Here is a 20,649-nt window from a genome sequence, read left to right as displayed (position 1 = left end):
CATTGTCATTAGCTTCGATCCTTGGTGATGCTACAGCCATCCGTAGCTGGGAGAGCACAATAGGCCTCGCTCTCTCTGGGTGGGTGGGATGGCTGCCCTTCTCCCCCCATCACTCACTCAGCGCGATGCTAGTCAGCGCAGGCGTCTGTTAGCTGACGTAACAGATCTGGCGATTGGCGCTTTCCTCCGAGCGCGTTCGGCTGTCCAGTGACGTTGCGTGAGCGGCAGTTCGAAAAGAAGCGGTGGCGCTTCACAGGTCTCAGAGGAAGCCTGTGTTAGCCGTCGCCCTCCTAGCGTTGATGGCATCGTGTGATTGGGGGAGTCCTAACTAGCGGGTGGAATTGGAGACGACTAAATTGGGGAGAAAATCGGGTAAAAATTGAGTTTAGACTCATACAATTGAGGTAGAACAGTACATATCACAACCACTGAGAACACAAGTAAATGCTTCTTAGAGTGTCTCCATACTTTCTCCATGCAACTTTGAAAACTCTTTTTCCACTGGATAAGATGAAATATTTACCAACATGGCAATTTAAACCTGGGGTTATTCCTATGGTTAATTTTACAAGAATAACATGCCCAAGATCATTTTTTGACTTATGTGGCTGTGATCTTACAGAAAACAATATGAATATCATCCCACAAGAAGTGCAGGATTAAAGCCTACTTGCTAGGTCAAGGCAGGTGGACACATGGAAGCTGAAAGCTGAACCAGTGAGGTGAGCAACATTAGAGTAAACTGTCCTTAGAGCCAAAGACTCAACTTTGTTTTTGAGGCCTAAGTACATACAACAGAGCTAGAAGAGCGTTGCTCATTTTAACACCATTGTCCACATCTTCGAGAACACAACGGATCTGCACTAGGGTTGCACGATATGCGGGAAAAAACTAGAATAGCAATTTTATTGCTACATACTGTGCTATGCTACAACTATCCCCAGGTAAATCAGAACAGTGACATGGTTAAACGCTGGCCGGCATTATTTTTACCAAAATATTGAATAAATACCATGTTGCAACAATATTGTTCCATACTGTGGTTGCAGTATTCCATGCAATATAGCAAAACCACACTGGAGAATGTTTGATGTTATGTGGTTAAAGCTTGGCCTGCATTAATTTGACCAAAAAGTATTTTTGGTGGAAAATCTGCCTTTATTCATCAAAACATCCACATCTGGAATGTCTAAGATTTGGTCAGGATATCCATGATACAAAAATATCATTGTGATTGGTTAGAGCGCTCATTTACATATTACAGCCTCTTCTGATAATGAGGATTGAAAAAGCTATATCTTGCGACAATAATCAAATTATCAAATTATATAATGTACAGCCCTATAGCAAAAACTAAAGACTTGATTGATGATTGATTTTGGAACACACCCAAGCAGCTACAATGAAAAAATCATTTGCAGTTTATCCAAAAGCATCTATAGTACCTATAATGATGTCAGTATTGATGTTGATGTTATATTGTCTCTGAGGTTTATATACCAGGGACAAAATACTGAATTAAGCAATATGATGGTGTAACAGAATCTGGTGTCTGAAAAGGTGTTCTTACGTCATCACTGACACACTTCTGTACTGTCATTCAGGATTGCAGTATTAAAGAAAGACTATATTCCTAATCGACACTCTGAAACACTTTCGTCACATAGACTCATATCCTTCCACCAGTGAAAGTGGGTTATTCCTATTCAGAAAGGGAGCTGGTATAAAGGCATGTGTTTCATTTCCTTAAGCCTCTGAAAAAACTCAGACAGACCTATTCAGTTATTCACAGACAGCATCCAGACACATGAAGCACTTACGATCAGGGCTGCGTCCCAGAGTAAATTAATACAGAATAATAAAGGGAGGAAAGACTGAGATAGATGACTGTGGCTCTTATCTGAGGGGTGGGGGGAGAGGGTGAGTTTGTGAGTGTGTGTATATATGGGGTGGTGGGGAGACAGACTGAGATTGGGGGTTGAGTGTAAGTGATTTTTTGGAAATACGGTTCTTCCTGCAGTGTTGCTGATGACTGGGACCGTGTTTCTACCCACAGAGTTCACTGATTACAGACAGGTTTATTTTCCTCAGTAGGGGGATACGCAGGAATGTATTGGAGGGAAAGATGGGTACACAAAAACAGATAGGCACATCATATATACATGTATGTGTGTATGTGTGTGTGTGTGTGTGTGAATGTACACACACACACACACACAGAAAGAATAGTAGACACTAAATACATCATCAAACACCATTTTGAGCCATTAAGTATAAGTTATTCATATTTCAGGAGATATTTTTAAAGAGAATAGATATAAAATAGTTCACTTTCACCAGGATGTAAAGGAAATGGGCCATGCAAGAACTGGTAGACCACCAAAACTGTCACCATCAGACAAACAGTACTTAAATCTTTCATCTTTGAGAGAGAGGAGAAAATCAAGCTCCACTTTTGTTTGTGTTTTGGCTCAACACTATGAGTCTGAAAGAATGTGTAGCTGTCAAGAAGCCGTTACTGAGAAAAGGAAACAGACAAAAAGAAGAAAACACCAAAACTACACATCTGAGATGCAGTCTAAGGTTTTATGGCTGATAAATCTAAATTTGTAGTTGAGATTACTTGGACCACGCGAAGCAGAAAATGCAACCAATTTGTAACACTGAACTGAATCTTAACAAGAAAACTTGCTGCATTTTTCTTTGAAATACTGAAAGCAAGTCTCTCAAAAAGAATGAAAGCTGTAATAAAGCTATTTATTTCGACAGTAAGCATTTATTCTTCTCACTGTATACTTTCAACAAGATAGTAAGATTTTTTTTTTTAAATCTTGTTACTTTTTACTGTATTTATCTACGTTTATATTTGTATTTATTGTAGTATAATATAGTGTTTTTACTGGCAAAACACATTTATTGTTAAGAAAAAAGTTTAAAACAAAGTCATGGCTGCCTAATACTTTTGTACAGTACTGTATGTACATGTATATATAAAATTGTTGCTGTCAGATCAAAACCTTGACCAAAAAAAAAGTGATTCTCATACTGGTGCTATAATAATACTAGGTAGGTCCTCTCTTTGCTCTCAAAAGCCTCAATTCCTCATGGCATGGATTCCATAACATGTTGGAAACATTCCTTTGAGATTCTGGTCCATGCTGACATGCAATTTCTGCAGATATTTCAGATGCACTTTCATGCTGCGAATTTCTCTTTCTACCACACTTCAGAAGTGTTCTATTGGATTCAGAGCTGGTGACTGGAAAGGCCCCTGCAGAACACTGAACTCATTGTCATGTTCATGAAACCTGTTTGAGACAAATTTTGCTTTGTTACATGGTGTATTATCATACTGTAAGTAGCCATTAGAAGATGGTAATTGTGGCCATGCAGGAATGCAAACGGTCAGCAACAATACTCAAATAGGCGGTGGCATCCAAGCAAGGATTGACTCATATTAACAAGCCCAAAGAGTGCCCTGAAAACATTCCCCACACCATCACACCATCTCCACCAGCCTGGACTGTTGACACAAGGCTGGTTGGGTCAACAGATTCATGTTGCTGGTGCCAAATTCTAACCCTACCATCTGTGTGCCTTAGCAGAAATTGAAATTCATTAGACCACGTTACGTTTTTTATAGTCTTCAACTGTCCAGTTTTGGTGACCCTGAGCCCACTGTAGCCTCAGCTTTCTGTTGTTGGTTGACAGAAGTGGAACCCAACATGGTCTTCTGCTGTTGTAGCCCATCCACCTCAAGATTCGTGTTGTGCATTCGAAGATGCTTTTCTGCTCACCACAATTGTACAGAGTGGTTATCTGAGTTGCTGTAGCCTTTGTGTCAGCTCAAACCAGTAAAGCCATTCTTTGTTGACTTCTCTCAACAACAAGGCACTTCGATCCACAGAACTGCTGCTCACTAAATGTTTTGTGCTTTTACTGGACCATTAGAGAGTGAATAAACAATAAATAAATCTAGAGACTGCCGAGTGATTCTTTGATTCATTCCGAAGGATTATGTGAACATTACCTGAAGCTGTTGGCCCATTTCAGGTTGATTTTATGCGCTACACTGCTGACACATGATTGGCTGATTAGATAACTGCATGAATAAGGGCATGTACAGGTGTTCCTAATAAAGCACTTAGTGAGCATTGTGGCCGTCAGAACAAAACGTATCTCGAAAATGGTAACTTTATAGGAGAATCAAAAAACATTCTTAACGTGTCATGAAAGAATGTAACAAGATCTTTTTCCAAGTAATTCTGGACCATTTCTATTGGTCCATTCAGCATCAAATTTGTCACAACGCAAAGGTAAGTGGAGTTTTCAAATTATGGAAAAAAGTAAAAAAAAATCACAAAATGACAAATATATATGAGCCTAATACAAAACCTATCCCTAACTTTTACCTCAGTAACAAAAATAAAACACTTCAGCCCTTTCAGTTTTAAAAAGCCTAGCCTTCTCCATCTGTCCTTAGCCAGTATAAATTCACTGAGACAGTCAAATGATTAAATCAAGCCGCCTCTAACTGCACCATCTAATTCCTAAAGCACCAACCCACTCTTATTCACTCCAACAATTAGCTCCTGATGAGACAGCAGAATGGGTATTGAATCTGGAGCAGAAGATGGCAGTTACTGCATTGAGTTGAACAAAATGAATGACCAGGAACACACTGGCCTACACAGCTCACAGACTCCTGCAAAGGAGCTTATTCTTATGCAAAGCTCTAAATTGCTTTTTAAAAGTCATAGAAATTTCCTAATGAGCACCAAAATGTGCTTTTCAAGTTTCAAGAGACTCTTTAATTAGTGTACTTGTTGAAGTCTACAGAGGCACTTTATGCACTCTAATATAGCTGGTCCGGGGGTGTGCGGTGTATCGTGGGATTGCTATGTGTGCCTGTATACACACTGGATTCTCAGATTTATTCAGTTCATTGAAATTATATGGCTGAAGAATTCTCCATACTTCTCAAAACTCCCTATTCACAAAACACAGCAGAGAGCATCTCTGTGACCCATTTCCGTGTCACCCTTATACGAACATGTATAGCGTGTAGTGCATTACAGCAAGGCGAGAAAATGTGCTCCTAAGGGAGCCACTGAGCATCCAGCTGTGGTTTTCTTCTCTTTGTTTTGCCTCCTCCTTCTGCTGAGGATGTGTAGTCAAACCTAACTGACTCCACAGGGCTTCCCACTCCAAACACAAATGCTGTGATGTGTTTTTCTCTGTAGCGTTAAAGAAGTTCTGTACAAATGAAACTAGGTTTAAGGTGAAGGTAAATGTTGACTAACTTCTTCAAGAATAGTTCCAGACTGTGAGGATGTGCAAGTTCACTCTCACTCATAGACGGGTTCAAATTAGAAAAATTAATTTAATTAATTAATTTCATTAATGTCAGACATGGTCAAAAAACGAGAGTTAACCAGCAATAACAAACAATACATTAAATATTTATCTAAGTAAAGATCAACTAAAACTAAGCTGCAAAAACTGACCATTCTGAAATCATTGTTTTAATGATGTTATATAAACCAACACATTTACATGTACCCACCTATTCAGCCTACAGCAGTTTAGCCCTGCCCATTCTTTCTAAAGTGATAAGCAGTGTTTTGGCCCTGACTGCTTTTTGAAAGAAACAACATACAGGGCAACCCAAACAGAACCAAAGTTACTTACATGTCATTGCTCTCAGAACAAAACCTTGTACCATTTCTATTGGTCCACTGATGTTAAAAAACAAAAAAACAAAAAAAAATCACACAATGTAAAGAGCAGCTGATGTTTTTAAATAATATTAAAAATGCTAAAAATTGAGATAAAAGGTTTTATCCAGCCATGATATATCAATGTTAAAAGGTAAGGTAACAAAGCAGCCTGTGTATTTCTAAAGGGTAAAGAGAAGTTGGAAAATAGTCTGTTTTTGGCATGTAAAACCACACAAATATTTAAAATGGACTTTAATTGTTTTAAATGGACTTTTTTTTTTTAATAGACAGAAATAAAATACAAGAAAAAAAATCAGGTTATGGGCCCTTCAATGATGTTTCCTCTTAACCAATTAATGACCATATCTGAAATTTTAAATTTACTTTGGTCCATATGTTCTCTGAGCTTGCCTGAGCAAAAATCTAAAACCATAACTAAAATTTGAGTTTTGAATCAACTAATTTGCATATTAAATTAAGATTTTTAACTAATTTTAACAAAACAACAAGACAATCTCAAATTTGATTGGGGATCAAAAAATCAAATGAGTAGATGTTCAAAAGTGCAACTATACACAATTCACATTAGACCAATCAGAGCAAGTTCTGAGGCATATAAATAGTATTTGTTGGACATAAATGGGTTATCATCACATTTCATGTCATGAAGATATTTTACTAAAATATACATATTTTCCATAAACCAGCTCTTCTACAGACCATGAAATATCACTATCAACTATCAAATACAAGATATCTAACTAGTTGTAGTTTTGCCCTTTTGTACCAAAAAGCCACCAGTACCATCACCTTGTCCAAAACTTGAGTACAGCAATATTACTACAACTACAAATAGTTGGCACACTGTCTGCACGATCGCCTACAAGGGAATCCCCTCCATCGGCATCCAATGAATGACATAGCTGGAAGTCTTCCCAATATAGACAGGTCACAAGATACAGCACGGCAAGTATGAAGTACATGTACTGCAGATTACTGTGTAACACTATATCCACACCCAACACAGCTTCAGGCAGTAACATGGAGAGACCACTTGGAAAGTAGGGGTCAAGATATCATAGACTGGTACAACCTGTAATACAGCTTCTCTCAAGCCAGACAAACGGAGCATTCAGAAAATGCCATGACACTTCACTTCTGCAAGTGAAGTGATCATCTTCCACTGTAAATAGCACAAACAAATGAGTCAATCCTAAGTACATTCCACTGTCTGCAATGTAGGCAATCTGGTGAATCTCATGGAATGTTATTAATGCAGGATTTGAAATGGTTGAAATTCAGTTTCAGCTAATTAAAAAAAGTCTAATTGCAATGCACATTCCATTGTTTGGATGCATGAGATGCTACTGATCGGTCCTCAGAAGAGCTTCTGCATTTTGCTTGAAGGACTCTTCACTTTGAAAAGGAGTGTTAATGTAGGTAACATGTTGCACTGCATAAGACATAAAAGCATACTGCGTAAGACATAATAGAATACTGCATAAGATGTAATAGTGCACTGCTTAAGATGTAATAGTGCAATGTAAAAGATGTAAAAGAGCACTGCATACGACATAAACACACTGCATAAGACATAAAAGCTCAATGCATAAGACTTAAAAAAGCGCACTGCATAAGACGTAAAACCACACTGTATGATGTGCAGAGGTAAAGACATTAAAGAATCAAATTACTCCTTTAGTAACATTCATTTGCATTCAATAAGCAGCACGTTGATTGGAACACACTTTCTTCATGGAGAAGGCTTGTAACTCATCACTTGAAGAGGCATGAGGGAATATGGCTGCTCCAACAGTTCATTATTTTCAAGCATGTGATTGAGTCTGAGTATCTGAACGACGAGGCTCAACTAAGACATCTAGCACTTGAGGCAGCTGTCAATCTGCACATGCAGCTGCCCCACTAATACAAAACCATGGCCTTGTGAAATTGCTTTTATTGCTTTAGTGCTCCCGTTCAGACACCCAAAGCTTGTGACTACTGTCTAGCTCAGGGATCTTAAAGCTTGGTCCTGGAGGCTCACTATGCCACACAGCATAGTGTTTGTCTTCACTCCATCACATCTCATTCTCCTCCTGAATTAATCATCAAGTTATCTAATGAACGGAGAACAAAACATTGCAGGGCTGTGAGCCTCCAGAATTTGTTTGTTTACCAGGACTGGAGTCGCAAACTAAAGCTACTGATCTAAGATTGTTTTTTATGACTAAGCTCACTATTTAGGAAAGGAATGTGACTCTTGATCCACACTTTTTTTTCTGAGATTCTCTATAAATGCATGTTCAGAACTAGGTGGGTGATGTGGCAAAATACAATACTGCAATACTTTCGGACATTTTCATGGCACATGATGTGTATCACAACAATGAAGTTTGTTGAGTACAGTGATTGTTTTTTATTAAACATTACACACTGTGCAGCACTACATCCAGCTGAGGGACGTGACTGTAGTCTACCACTATCAGAGGCCCATCCATAGCCACAGGAATGTATTTTGAGTAGGGGATGGGGGGAGTGAACCAATAGGACAGGAATGGCGTTTTGCCCCTTGAATAACAGTATATAATTAGGCCAGCCGTCACTAAAGGCTCACCAACCTTCACTTTCATCAGCACAGAAAAAAAAACTTTGTTGACTACATTCCAGCTTAAATTTTTTTAATTCAACACATGGCACAAAAAGCTGTCACTAACGGTAAATAAACATGACACAAGAGGTCTTGTGCACAAAACACCAAGGAAAGTGAGTGTTTCCAACAGAAAACAACTGGAAACGTCCATGGTTTTTTATGGGCTGGCAATGGCACTTAAACTTGATATTTCTGCTGGATACATGGGCAACAGGTAGCCACTAATGATTATAATACATAGCAAAGGCACTGTCTGTAACCAAAAGTTACAGAATGCACAAGAATGCACATTATCCTGTGTAGCAGCTGGATTTGAGGTTCTTGCAGAGGTGCCTGTAAGTTAGATGAGCTAAAAACTTTTTGGACTTCAGAGATTTGTTTTTGTGCCATTTTGAGAAGCTACGTGATAGACCTCTACTAGCAATTAGCACCATAAGTACACAGACGACATAACCAAACACAACCAAAACATTTTCCATACGTGCTAAAACGTGAGTCATTTCATTTGCTGTTTAATGTTAGTTGGTAAAATGAGCTAGTTTTACTGAATATTAAGAATAGAATCTGTAAAGTATGCAGACTTAACAAATCAAATGTAAAGTGGTATGAATCTACTGTTCACTTGAAACAAGTTTTAATGCAAAGCTGGTGTTGTGAGGATTATTCAGCTGAGATCACCTTTAGTACTGTTTTAACCACATTATCTATGCAACAACTTTAATAAGGTGATAAGTAAGAAAGCAAACCCACAACGCACAAATTGACAAAAAAAAATTTCATTTTGTTTTATTCTATCTGATTACATCATTTAAGCATCCAAATAACCCATGCTCAGTATGAACAAACTTTTTAATCCCAGAAAAGATCCATGGCTATTAAGAAATATGGCACTTCTCTTGGACTGCTGGCATTGTTGGGATTTGAACTCATGACAATGGGGTGAAACCTTAGACAGCTACAACACTTGGGAACCTCTTTTTGATGAAACATGCATTTGATCAGTGTTGTGAAAGTATTGACGATACCCACAACATGCTCAAAAAGTTTACTGTCACGTAATTTATCGTGATACAATATCACACATCAAATCGTCCCCATTAAATGCACACCAAAAGAATCTATGAATTGATCATTTATGTAGTGATCAAGGATATCTGGCAATTGCGACCATTAAACAAGCCTATCATATACGTCTTTCGGTCAGTAAGAAAAAAGGCAGTTGGGAAACAATTCTCATTTAATTGCTGATGATATCAAAGCAGCCAGAAGAGAGCAATGGAATCCACAGTATGCTACTAAAGTATGTTTTAAAAGAACAGATGCACTTTAAATCTCTTCTCAACAGTCACTGAGCAGTCAATGATGAATGTCATTTATCACAGGAAACAACGGCTATGACCAGCTGGAAGCCATTTAAGCCCCATATAGCTACTGTACAACGCTTAACGCCACACGCTGCCCCTTTCAGCTCAGCTGGAGGTCCAAGTGGCCCCAGATCAGTGCTGTTAATCAGAAACATCTGATACATACAATCTTGGAGAATTGAATAGGGAGCTGCTGTGGTGTGCTTCTATCTCTGCTTAGCAGTTTTTTAGTTTTGTCAGTTTATTAAATCTGCTCTGGCCACATCTTAAAAAGTGGTACTTGTTTAAAAATGGCAAATGTTAATAAATATTGAAATTTAATATATGTACCAGTCAATCACAACTCACGGCCATCCAAGAGCCACTTAAATAATCTTGTGGCGTGCATGCGCCCGCCCCCCCGGGCCCTGATGGCGGCTGCGAGCCTTCCGGCAGGCTCTTGCCACAGATCTGTAATGCCATATAACAGCATCATACCAGGTCAGCGCTAGTAAAATGCAAAAAGTTCTTGTAAGATGTGGTCATTGCTCGTTAAGTGAAATTAATGACTGGGGAGTAGGGGGAAGAGGACAGGAGTGCACTGGCACTTTATGATATATCAACAGAAAGCAGGCCAAACAGATGACTTCTTGAGGTGGGAGAAAAGCAGAACTTTAACATTATTATGTGTAGAACATAGCAGAGCACTGTAAAACACATTTTATTGCAAAAATGACACACACACACACACACATACATACATTATATATATATATATATATATATATATATATAAAAATTTAAATATTATCTGTCTTCATATATATATATATATATATATATATATATTTATATATATAAATATAATATATATATATGAAGACAGATAATATTTAAATTTTTAGGCCAACATTCATAAGAATTTCCTTAGTTATCACTTTGCACGCAGTGACAATGATCGTCACAGTTTTGGTGACACATTTGATTGGTCATTCTGTTAAGTAGCTGACGCCGTTTGCCTAATTAACTTCATGACTAATAAATGTCAAGACAAAATGTGCAAAAATTGAGCATGCCTAACAAGTGCCATTGCAAACACAAAATACTGAGGTAGGTAAGAGCACGTTTTCACTCAGTTCCGAGAAACAAATCGTTTAACTCAAAAACTAAGACAGATAGTGAGACTGAGCCCACCACCTATGTGAGGTAATCAAAAGACTGTCGCATTCGCACTTTCACTTGAAATGTGACTTAAACTTCCCTGACTACAAAATATGTTGCTGCTAAATAGGATAACACTAGCTTGTTTTGCCTTGTTTGCATGCTGCATTTCTGTGCTTATTTGTGGATTACCAGTATAAAAGTTATGACAAAATTCATACCTGAGTAAGAATTTCAACTGAATGAACAAGTATACAGCCCACTACTACATAAACCCAGAATCATATTTAAAAAACCTTATCTGCTTCTGTTCAAACATATCCTCCAGCCTCGATGAGTACAGTGTCCCCTTTGAGACCTGTTCTAAAATCAGCCCAATGGAAATGTACTGTTCGGTTATAAGGCAATATTTCCTCCCCAAAAAGATGCAAGGCACAATGTTCGAATGATTGAATATTTATCCTCTTCATAGCAGCTGAACAGGCATTCCTGCCACCACAGCACTCTGAAATTTATAATCTTCCTGTAATTTATGTGACAAACTAAAAGAATAACATTCAGGTATGATGAGTCATTCCTGTAATGGAGCTTGGAGCTCTTTATGGTTTGCTGGTAAATGAGGGGAGTCTGATTTATAATGGTGGATCAATACCGATTATTTTGCTTTTTGCAGAGCTCATGTTTCCAGGGCTGGCCTGAATATCCTCAGTGGAAAAACACAGAAGTGAAAGATGGCTCCAGTCTTCACTGAACCTTTCACCCAACAACTGCCTCCCCCAGTCCTGTCACCATCTCCAAAGAGGGAAAGGAAGCCATGTGATATTACCAGTCCAACACTGAGGTGAAGCAAAATAAAACAAAGACAGCATAGCCTCAGATAGGACCGGACACAATGTCTGACAATATATCTGTGCTGTTTTTTTTTTAATCTTTCTGCATTTGTATGGCAGCAGCATTAGCTGCGCTTAATCCAGCACAGTGGGGTTCAGCAGATTAAACACCAGGCAAATAGGTTAAAGCCCAAAGCAGGACATACTGTCCTAAAGACAACCCCACTATTACTACATAACCACAACTGCTTATGCACAAGGGTCTCCACAAAGTGTACATTTGTGCAGTGAGAGTAACGACAGCCTTGCTGGAAGTCGTTCATTCTGCTGATGTGGATTCGGTGGCAGCCATCAAAGTTGGGCTTTGTGTAGCATTAATGAGCAACTGGCTTATCCATGCACCATCCACAAATTTGTTTGGTTGCCAGGTTGGACGAATTTAAAAGAACATTGGCAAAAATTTCATTCAACCTAATAAGAATTTGTAGTGCTCTTTATTTAGAGCTGCTACATAATGTTGAGATTAAAATGCTACACTGGACTATGCTGTAGCAAATCAAACTTGGCTGGTTGGAAAGGACAACACATTTGCCACCATGCTAAGGTTAGCTCGATGGCAGGACAAAAAAAAAAATACAATCTATCCCAACAATGTGAACTTTGACATGCATACAAAATCATTTAAAACTAATTTAAAATGAATAACGCCTTCTAAATTAAGGTATTTCTGCAAAATTGAAGGTAAACTTCTGACCTATTCAAATCAATTAGATTGATTTCTACAACTTCTATTCCATTCAGTTACCTTGATTTGAACAACTTCTAATATAATCATTTAGCTTGATTTCAACAACTTCTATTCTTTTCAATTAGGTTGATTTCTATAACCTCTACTTAATCAGATTCTTTGATTTTTACAACTTCTATTATAGTCAGTTTGGTTGAATGGGATGTTTGCCAATGTTCTGTAAAGCTTGTCCAACCTGACAATAGTTACTATGAAAGAGCGTATCTGTGGGCGGAGCATGGATAGATCGGTTGGTACCCCTAACTGTAATGACTGGCCTGAGGCAGAGCATTTTGATGTGGTCATTCAGATACTGCTTAAAATTGTGTGTGTGTGTGTGTGTGTGTGTGGTGGTGGTGGGGGGGGTGTTAGGTGCCCCTTCCTGTCATGCATATTCACTCTGTGTGGTCAGAGAATGTGTACGCTTCCTGAAATGGAAAGTATCTGGATACCCTGATACCCATGTGAGTCTGTTCTGTGAAATGACTCTGTGCTGATGTGCACCACATCAGATCTTAGCCAACAACAGCAGACTGACTGAGATATATTTAAGCGAGTACTCACAATTGTGGTCCATCCAGTTCATCCAGCCATGGCCCATCCACCACGATGACGGTGTCCAGAATGGTTCACGATGAAAAAACAGAAAATGTAATTATATAAACATTCCTACGGTTTCTTTCTTGTAACAAAAACTCCATTCTTGTAAGTAACTCTTATAACAGCTTTTCATTATTATACAAGCCATAGATATTCCAACACAGCAAAGACGCTCATAGATGCAGAGGTGTGTGGCAGTTTTCTGTCTATCTGAGCACATCCAGGCTGGTGGTGGGTCTGTGGGCTAGACCAGATGCACCTATAATACGTATGCATTAAGGATTTTTTAAGCTTTTTTATTAGAAATATGTTACTGCATATTTACATGAACTAAGGCTTGAACTATTATCCTTATATAATGTTTTAATCCCACGCATTCTGCTGAAGAGTGGATGGCAGTAAAGTGAACAGCTGCCTTCTGCCCATTGTGAAGAACCTGAAATACCACAGCACTGTAAGAGGACCTACAGCTGCCGGACTAAAGCAAATAAGCTACAGAAACGTTAAAAGAGAAACATTCCTCTCAGCGCTTTTTAAAAATACAAGTAAAGCTGTACTACGACCACGCTGACCGACTCTTTCAGTGGTGCAGCCACATTAGGAGATTTTATTTCAGTAGTCTGCTCCAGAGACACGCACTGAAATCCCAACCATTCACAAATACGTCGCCTGTGTGCATTTCACTTATTTCAATGATGAGAGCTGAGAAAACGACACAGACTTTTCAACTACCGAAACCTCCAGGATACAAACACAGTCAGCCTGTCCGAGCCAGCAGTGAGCCGCTCTGCCCTGAACAGCGCCATAACCAACAGCAGCCTCAATGAAACACGCCAGTGTTGTTAACGTGGCCGCCAGCAACATAAATTAAACGGTGAATGACAAGAACAAATACCTGAAACACAACGAACAGAAACAGACAATGAAAAAAACTGGAGTAAAGTGATGTAAATGAACGGACTAGCCTCGGCTATCCAGTCAGAGCAGCCCCGCACAGATGTTACTCCCCCCGATTAGAAACGCTATTTTGGAGCGTTTACGAGACAAAAACACAGCGGCTCAGCCAGAGACATTAACACCTCGTTACCTTCAGGAAATCCAGTTCTGCTGCTCAGAAAAGAGCAGCTCACAGCCTCGGTGCTCAAAAAGAGTGCCCAAAAACACAAGAGTATCCAAAAGCGCGGAGACACCTGAAAGCCTTTACTTTCACACACGGGCTCCAAACACAGCAATCTGCTCGCGCTGGACTGGGGTCGGAAAACAGAGGCCCCGCCCTCCGAGAAACCACGCCTACTAATAAATGAGTTGTCAGTCCATAGTAGGAGCCTATTGGCCAACGTTAATGTCAATCAAAGTAAATTACAAAAAACGTTATCTTTCAGACCCATATGGAGAACACAAGCCTTGACCGCTCGTTAACTGGGTGTGAGCAGCACACAGAGTAATCACTTTATAATAAAGACTATTACTGAAACAGTGAAAACAGTGAAAACGGTGGCCCCAGAAACCATTTGGACACTTCTATCATGAAGTTTTTTAGGTTATAAATATAAACGTGAACACAGGTTATAGGCATAAACATAAAGCATTGTATCAGTTTATAAAGAGAAGGAAAAGGAAAGGAGCCAGAGGACAGAACACATGCATTTACAAAAAAATGTATTAAGTAAAGTGCAACACCATTCTGGATGCAAACCTGCGAAGTCTGCAAATAAACTAACAATCTGAAACAAACCAGGTGCTTTTGAAAGAATAGTTTGATCAAAAGAAAATTACAGTTGTACAAAATAAGTGACTTGGTTTGACATGTTGTTGCCTGATGCAACGAACCCAATACATTTTTAGGTATGACACAAATGTCCAAATACCTTTGGGGGCCACTGTAAAAGGTTATAAGCACTTACTACTACTACTATTTACATGAACTAAGGCTTGAACTATTTATGTACCCTTATGTAATGTTTGAATCCCACACATTATGCTGAAGAGTGGATGGCAGTAAAGTGAACAGCTCTCTTCTCCCCATTGAGAAGAACCTGAAACACATTAACCACAATACTGTAAGGGGAAGTACAGCTGCTCTACTAAAGCAAATAAGCTACAGGAATGATAAAAGAGAAACATTCTCTCAATGCTTTTTTAAAATAAATGTAAAGCTGGACTACAACCACACTGGCTGACTCCTTCTGTGGTGCAGTCACATTAGGGAAGTCTGCAAATACATTTTTAGGCATGGTACAACTGTTCAAATACTTTTGGGGGCCACTGTAAATAGGTTTTATGCATTTATAGAAGTGAGCACCAGCTCTGCTCCTGGAGACCCCACCTAATCCAACAAATTATTACCTTTAAAAGTCCTCGACTGGCTCAATCAGGTGTGTTACATCTGGGTTGGAGGTGAACTCTGCAGGGAGGTAGCTCTCCAGGATGGGCGCTGGTGAACACTGACTCGTAGACCACCTATTACTGTTGTGAGTTACAGTGAATGCTGTATGTGTTTCATCAATCTGTACTGAAGGGCCCAGTATGGGGCTGGGCAATATATCGTCTATACCAATATACTGTGAAACTGACACACTGTCGTATTTCAGTTTTTCAGTTGTTACTATATTTAACAATACACAGTCATAAACAAATGTTTAGGCACTCCTGGTCAAACTATGTGTATTGTTAAATCTCATAATCTACATTATTTGCCGAATTCAACATATTGGGGGAAAAATTTGTGTGCAAAGATTATGGCACATTTTATTTTTTGTGTGTTTTTTTAAAATATGTTAAATTCAGCAAACAAACAGACTTTATGTTGGCTTCTTGCTGAGGATGTGTTAACTTAATTTGACTTACAAAATCAACAAAACCTGTTATTTTACCAGGGGATTGCACATGACACTATTTCATAGCTAATGAGCAATATATTCATAAATATAATGAAAATGCTGGTGTTTCTGTTTGTTTTCATTTTATTTTGTGCACTTTACAGACTGTTTGGAGAAAACAGTTATAATCCATTAAAACACAATTCGCTTCCTCAGTAGAACTTAAATTTAAACTACAGTCTTATTCCATGATACTATTCCATATTTGGAAAATACTGTGATATTACATTTTTTGCAATATTGTGTAGCACTAGTCCAGCAATCAAGTGCAGTTTATGAGGTATGATAGAATACATGCTCCATAATAGACCATGTAGTTTTTTTTTATCAAACCACACTGAAGTGTGAATGAAGTATAGATGAATTATTAATGTAATGAATGAATGTGATATAAAGAGATCATTAATACGTTATGTGCACATACAGGCTTAACATGCCCTAGCCTACATGAGACCTGTCAGCTTATGAGTGTATGTACCTGGCAGTGTTCCTATAAGCACTCTTCTAGTCAGAGAGTCAATGACAATGATTTTTATATATGTTTGCTTTTAAATATTTAACATTTTATACTGAATGGCATGTAAAGTATTGACATAATGGTACTCATGCCTTGAAAACTATAGTCTCCAGGAGCCTATTGTTCATGTGAGAATGAAGACTTTTCTAGAAACAGATCAAGTCATCTTGCTCAGTGGGCCAAAGCTTTTAAGTCAGCTTGAGCTCTGTTGTGGGAAGAATGTTGCTGCAGGCAAATTATCTCCAGGCCAGGACTGCTGCCTTTTGAAGCGCTTGTACTGCTGCTGCTCTTTTATAAATAATTCAGAGTAAATCTGTCACCTGGAATAAAGACATACTCTCCATCTCTCTGCTCTCCAAAGTTCAAGACTAAGGGCTGAAAACATTGGGATCTTATCTGAGTGGATCAGGGCAAAGTCAATGGGGCTTCTCAGTGAGTTTTATCCTGAGGAGCACCAGGTAGGATGCTAATACACTCTGCTTTTGGGCCAGCTACTAAATTTCGTAAATTGGGGGCAAATTCATGTAAATCAAGCAACTCAGCTACAAAGCTTGGACATTTTGTCTTCCCTGCGATTTGCATTTTATTTTTTTACTTTAACCAGGGCAGTCAAACTGACATTAAAAGTGAGGAAGCCCTAACTAAGAACATAGCACACAAATGTAGAACAAATAATAAAATTAAATTAAAGCTGTACTATGCAAGATTGTATTGTTGAAATTTAAAAAAGTAGGATTACTGAGTATGGAGAAAAAAACACGCTAAAAATGGTGTTCATACACTGCAGCGAGTTGTACTGTAAAGCCTGTCGCTGAAGGGGTCCAAAGCACAAGTGACGTTACAAAATGTTCTTCCGTATGTTATGTGCAATTACACATTTCCACCACAGTGGCCTCTAAATCCAAATCTTACATAAATCTTTACATATTGTATCACTGTATTGTGGTTAGTGTATTAGCTTGGGGCTAACATTAGTTTGTAGCTAAACTATTAGATTGGGATACTAAGACAACTTTTGTTTAAAAAACTGAATGCTGTAAAAAACTGAAAAAATAGAACTAATAACATATTATTGTACAACTCGTATTCTGCCACTCCTTATTTTTGCTGTATCAAAAAATGTACTGAATCAAGACACTACTATATCATATCGAATCAAATGTGTTTTGTGAATTGTTACACCCCTAATATAGAGTGAATGGCTCCAGCTCCACTGGAATTGAAGCCCTCTTGCTCTTGTTCATATTCTGGTTTTGATGGAGGTTTATGAGGGGATCTGTAGCTTTCCACTAGTGCTATTGCTTTTGTTAGTTTGTTGCTCATTGATTGTCCATAGGTCTCCTATAAGTACTGCTCAGTGAAGGTGCCGAGGGTATTGCTTTAAAAGCTATTTGAACAAGAAGTTACCACAAAAGTTCAAAATGAGAATTGTCAGCCTTTCATTGTCACATTCCCCACATGTCTGAAAAAGTAAACAGAAGCAAAAAAATAAATAGGCTTATTGTCTGATGTAATGTATGGATAGAACTCCAATTTACCCTTCCAATCTGACATCTCTGGCCTCTGTAGATAACCTACAACAGAAGAATGTTTTGACCCAGCTCTGGGCTGCTGGCCAGGCTCTGAAAGGTCTGAATGGAGCAAAGCAGCACTCGTGCAAGATCAATAGGATCACTATAGGGAGCAGACAGATAAGAGCATATCCACTGGGTTATTTTTAGATACCATACCAGATACATGCTATTTCATTGACAATCTCCACCCAACCACAGGGTTTTTGGGATTCTCAGAAGCCTAGGCCCAAGGAGTGGTCCAACACATCTGCCAAGCTGCTGCTGTGTTATCTAACCTGATCAAAGTAAAGAAGAAAGGGCATTAAAATGCAAAGCTTTCCTCTGAGAAACACCCACCATGATGCACAGAAAGAGTAACTTACCTGCAGCCTCCCCAGTGCCTTTCCGCTCTGACTGAGCGCTGAGATCGCATCTGATATCCCCCAGCCCCGCCCCCCCCTCCCCATGCATAATGCATTGTTATTAATGTGGCTGCCTGCACTTGTTTCTCCAAATGTGTCAATGAATAAATCCCTTTAAACTGGAAGGAGCAGGCACTCATGTGGATTGGGGTTTATCTTTAAACAGCTGAGATAAGCTGTGTGTGTGGTGTGCCTTAGTGCCACTAAGAGATGGATCATTCTGGCCAACCCCTGCATAATAAGCATGCAATTATGATATGTCAGTGCACTTCACTGTAGACAATGGTTGGATTACAAAGGCCAGTTAATACTGAAAAATACATTTTGTTGATTTTTTTTTTTAAGTTAAATTAAGTTATCACATCTTCTACAGAGAGAACCTATTTTCACTTAGAAAATCACAAAACATAATTTGACTGAGGTGCTCAATCTTTTGCATACAGCTGTTTGCTATCATACCTATAATACATTTACTCCTGGACCCCTTAAGCATAGGGGGATGAAACAAATACAGCAGCATTAGTAGCATTAACAACCGCTGGACTACTGGTTAGAACAGTGTAACACTATAAACATGTATAATATACACTATATTTCCAAAAGTCTGTAGATACCTGCTCATCCAACATTTCCTCTGAAATCAATGGTATTCATTTGTCCCCCTTTGATGTAGTAACAGCCTCTACTCTTCTGTAAAGGCTTTACACTGGATGTTGGAACATTGCTGTGAGGATTTGATTGCATTCAGCCACAAGAGCATTAGTGAGGTCAAGTACTGATGTTGGATGCTCAGTTCTGGGTCACAAACTCCACTCCAGCTCATCCCAAAGGTATTAGATGAAGTTCCATCACTCTAGAGACCACAGTTACACTGCTCCACAGCCCAGTGCTGGGGGGCTTTATACCCCTCTAGCCGACACTTCGCATTAGTCATAGTGAACTCATGTACAGCATGTGCAATGCTTTTCTATGGATATGAATTGTTTGTGTACAATTAAACCCCTGTGTCAGTAATGAGTGCATCTTAAAGTAGCTGAAAGCACTGATTAGAAGTCTGGATACTTGTGGATATATAGTTTTACTTACTATATCATTACTATACTTATGTTGTCCATATGTGCCAAAATATTGGGTGTCATTTATTTTATTTGACACTAACTTTGGCCAGTAGCGTCCTATTATGGACTAACATAAGTGTGGGCATTAGACACTGACTGGTAGGAAGATTGCATCTATTTCTAAAAAGCAGACTTTTGACCTAAGAGCCAATGTTCTTCTAAAAATCTCAGACAGATGATGAAAGAGGGAAGGGCAGCTTGCAACAGTTGCCATTTTGGTTGAAATGCTAAATAAAATTACAGGTCAATGACAGATAAAAGGTGAGAGCAAGATATTTCAGTTGACCAGCTGAGAGATTCAAAGCATGCCAGGAACCTTTCCTGCTTTGATGTCGCCCACTGGACGTCTTTAATATGATGTTTAATTGCGGAAAATCCTGAATCCCTGAAGCCAGCAACCTCGAACCCTGATTAAGCTGCCAAATCACAGAAAATATATGCCAGAGGATACTTGGGTAATACTCGTAATCTGAAAGCATTACAGGATTTGACCGGGGCAGACAGACAGTAATTTCATTTTCAGACCATTCTATTTTAGTCTATACTAGGGGAACTGGGGACTTAAAGGGATGCACAGTAAAAAATTGTATCCTCTGGTGAGAATGAGCTGAATGCATATGAATACCTATGCATAACAGGATTACACGGCTGAATAACACAATCTAATTGAAACCAGATGCAAAGATGATGGTCTACTGCATGCAGTACTGTGTTTTAGCAACAATAAAAATGGCCTTGAAAATCTCAGATCATAGTCCTTCACATCTCCAGATCAAAAGCTTATTTTACAGAGAGAGTAGAGAGAAGAGATACAAGCAGACACAAACACAAATCAGGAATCAATATATTCATGTTTCAGGCAGGTACAAAAACTCACATAGGCATTCAGTGATCTAGTTACAGGAGTACTCTATCAACCTGGGCCATAAGCTACCCATTATTTCTAAGCCATGGGGTTTTTAAATGGCAAAAAGGTGTGTGCATGTTTGTGTGTGTGTGTGTGTGTGTGTGTGTGTGGAGGGGTGGTTAAATAGAAAGAGAGGATGTCTAAAGAGCTTTGAGCACTATA

The 20,649-nt window shown here is 38.8% G+C and overlaps 1 protein-coding gene across 1 annotated transcript in view; it reads right to left on the bottom strand.

The window, feature by feature from the left end:
* epb41l3a (erythrocyte membrane protein band 4.1-like 3a) overlaps positions 1-14,283 on the bottom strand; it is a 101,948-nt gene extending 87,665 nt beyond the window's left edge. The window contains 1 exon segment of the mRNA XM_036589836.1: positions 14,179-14,283. The gene's annotated coding sequence lies outside the window, so the exon portion shown is untranslated.
* Between the last annotated feature and the right edge of the window lie 6,366 nt (positions 14,284-20,649).

The sequence above is a fragment of the Colossoma macropomum genome, unplaced genomic scaffold, assembly GCF_904425465.1.
Source record: "Colossoma macropomum unplaced genomic scaffold, Colossoma_macropomum, whole genome shotgun sequence".
In the NCBI taxonomy this organism is placed as follows: domain Eukaryota; kingdom Metazoa; phylum Chordata; class Actinopteri; order Characiformes; family Serrasalmidae; genus Colossoma; species Colossoma macropomum.
The sequence above is the reverse complement of the archived record's forward strand: the minus strand, read 5'-3'. Positions and strand labels throughout refer to the sequence as shown.